Source organism: Etheostoma spectabile, chromosome 14 (genome assembly GCF_008692095.1).
Source record: "Etheostoma spectabile isolate EspeVRDwgs_2016 chromosome 14, UIUC_Espe_1.0, whole genome shotgun sequence".
NCBI classification, from domain to species: domain Eukaryota; kingdom Metazoa; phylum Chordata; class Actinopteri; order Perciformes; family Percidae; genus Etheostoma; species Etheostoma spectabile.
Genome location: NC_045746.1, coordinates 13,157,210 through 13,160,486, shown reverse-complemented (window position 1 = coordinate 13,160,486; position 3,277 = coordinate 13,157,210). Strand labels below are relative to the sequence as shown.

Here is a 3,277-nt window from a genome sequence, read left to right as displayed (position 1 = left end):
GATGGATGGATGGATGGATGGATCAGGCAGAGGCCATAATGTCTGGAGAAGTCAAGCTGCAACTACCGTTAAGTTAGCATTACCCTGTGTTTTGAGATGCATGCTACCAGCATGTGACACCCCTAGTATCTGTGTAGTTTATTGATTTAGAAACAAAGCCGTACTTTCTGTGGCAAAGGGAAATGTAAACCTGTTTATAAATTTATCTATGTCTGCCTTCACCTTTTTTTAAAATTTCCCTTTTCAAAAATGATACAGTATCTCTTTTTTTTTTTTTTTTAGCCATGTCAGACCTACCATGTTTCCACCACCAGTGTTATAGATATCTTTCAACTAAATAAACAAGAACTCTAACACATAAAAAGTATGTTATCTTCTTTAATGAGTAATTGTATTACTTTTAATTACTGATGATTACCAATTACTCTTGGTCCAAAAACACTCCAGTAGCTTATGTAGACGTAGCCTGTGGCACTGTAAAATTGAAGCAACGCAATCAGGCAAGTTTAGGCGGCCAACTCAAGTGTTGCCTTACATTCATATGACATACTCTACCCTATGTAACATGCATGTGTATATGAAACATTGTCTTTCCAGTTGGACGATATGTTAAAGCCTTCATGCGCTGATGAATTGTTTGCTGTGCTTGTTGCTGTACTGCTCACCTCAAATGTATGCTGTAACTGCTATGATTTTTTTGCTTCTACTTGCTGCTGTTGCTTTTCATATAGGATTTCATAAGCCCCCACCTTCACAACATCCACCTGTGTGCTCTAAGTCAAACTTCCTGTGTGTGTGTGTGTGTGTGTGTGTGTGTGTGTGTGTCTTTGTGTCTTTGTGTGTGTGTGTCTTTGTGTGTGTGTGTCTTTGTGTGTGTGTGTGTCTTTGTGTGTCTTTGTGAGTGTAAAGAGTTTAGAACCTAGACACCAAATATTAACTCTTTAGATTTTTTAGACTTTCTGCATTCATTTAACAAAACATTTTCCTCACTGACTGGTAGGCACTGGTCAACACTGAATAGATGGCGTTAACGTCTTTTCATACACAGCAACTGTACAGTATGGTAATAGATTTATATCTGACTAAAATGTCATCCCCTCTCTCTCTCATCCTTTGTCTCTCACATTGTCTCATTAATGTGTGAAGCAGCCCCCAGATGTGGTCCCCCTATTACACTTTGCCTTGTTATCTCCTCTTAATTGACCTGTGCTCGTTATCTCCTCTAAATTGAGGACCTTTAAACCAGTGTTTAACGAGGAGAGGAACATAGAACAGAAGAGAGGTGTTAAGGGTGGGACCTATGACATTGCAGCTCCCGGGGGAGGTTTGAGTGAAAAAAAAAAGAGTGAGCAAGAGAGAAACATAAAACTCACACAAAGACACCCACCTTTATAAATTCCGAAACACAGAGTGACACATAATGATACATAGTGACACAGACAGCAGCGCCACACACAGATGTGCGATTATGCATGGGTTGAGTCAGACAGAATCAGAGCAGAGAGTAGAAGCAAAGGAAATTATGAAACCAATTAGAGGATTGAGGGAGAAAAACTGAATCTATAAGACAGAGAAGAGGCTGTTATGAACAAAGACAGAATGGTTAATGGGAGACAGAGGGAGATTATGACTTAATTAGAATGTATAAAAGTTACAAGACTAAAGTGTGCCAGAATTTGCCACATGAATTTGATTCACATTATATCCAAACCTGTAGTTGAAAAGTACCACAAACCAGGTATTCAACTGTCGAACTGAATTGTACTTGCATTTCAAAGACAACAGCAACGAAAATCAAAGTGGCTTGTCTTTACAAGTCAAAGCTGTGTGCTAAGCAAGTTTATTTTTTCCTTTTTTTTTCTTCTTTTTTTTTTTAATAGGAATCAATCACGTTGAATGTGATTTGGTACAGTTTAGCTGCAAATGTGTGTACATGAGAAATGAGAAATATTGACAGTGGGCAAAATTAAAAACAGTACAGTCAAAGACACAGCTGTCTTTTGACAAGAATGAAAAGTACACCTTCAAAACATATCCCATGAAGAATAGATCTGCTGCTGATGATGAATCATGATCTACTTCTACGTGCAATCGTGTTGTTATCTTGTTAAGAGATAAAAGTACAGTGGATAGTCATGTGAAAACCGAAAAAGTAGCAAAAAATAATTACTTCCCAAATTACAATCTTAGATCCCAAACTGCTATATTAGTTGCGTCCTACTGTGTGTTGTGGATGTGTGAGTGTGATAAGTACTGTTTCTTTGATTGTTCCCTCTTTTACACTGCTCCACGGCAATCACTTTCACAGCCCAGTTGGCAACTGATTATCTCTCTCCCGCACACAGAAATACAAATACAGAAATACTCAAAGATACACACTGCATTATTTGCATACCACTTCCATCTTGAAATTGTTATTTTGGTAATCAGACAGACAGGGAGGAAACATAATTATGGATCTGGCTTGTACTTAGTAACAGCAAGGTATCGTGTGTGTGTGTGTGTGTGTGTTTGTGTGTGTATGTATGCATGCATGTGTGTACGCGATAAGTGCCATGTTTCCTTTTCAAAATAGTGTAGCAGGAAATGTCAGAATGCAATGCGTCAACAAAAATCAGGACTCTGTGAATTATGCGCTAAAGTACAATGTCAAGCCAGGGTATATCCAGAGGTGGAACTGGGGTGTCAGTTTAAAGAGTGTGGCTTCAACACTGGTGTAATATTCAGATCAGTCTGTGGGATCTTGATTTAACTTTTTAAAGGTTCTGTGTGACAACTCTGCTCTAATTTTAAATTCGGATATTTATAACATAATTTGTTAAGCTTTTATGATCATCTCCAATGATCAGCCAGAGTGGGTTTGCACAAAATACTTACCATGCCGATCTCAGTTGTTTACAGGAATTTTCTTTGGGCATTAGGCCTTGGTTCTGAATTCAATACCTTAGGCAGAATTGCCTCTGAAGTATTGAGTATTGAAAATGTCTTGTCATTCTATACCCAAATTAAATCTCATTTGCGTTAGTGAGCCATGCAGCATGTTTTACCAAGCTCTAATAATGTTGGTGATTGGCTGGCAAGCAGGAAAAACTACGCACAGAGATGGCTCACGTAGTATGAGCTGAAAAATAAATTAAGAGATTTGTGCCATAATGATTTGTTTTTTAAAATTGTATCAAAAAGTATTGTTTAGGAACCTATATTAAAGTCACGGTATTGGCATGCCTGTTAGGCATATGGATTTTCTTTGGGCATGTCCTTCTCATCCCACTAGTAC

General features: G+C 38.1%; 1 long non-coding RNA gene across 1 annotated transcript in view; it reads left to right on the top strand.

Moving 5' to 3' along the window:
* The window catches only part of LOC116702160 (uncharacterized), a 23,228-nt gene extending 20,785 nt beyond the window's left edge, over positions 1–2,443 (top strand). Inside the window, exon 4 of the long non-coding RNA XR_004335087.1 lies at positions 2,431–2,443. This is a non-coding gene — a long non-coding RNA (uncharacterized LOC116702160). The remainder of the gene's footprint in view (positions 1–2,430) is intronic.
* The last annotated feature ends 834 nt before the right edge of the window (positions 2,444–3,277 follow it).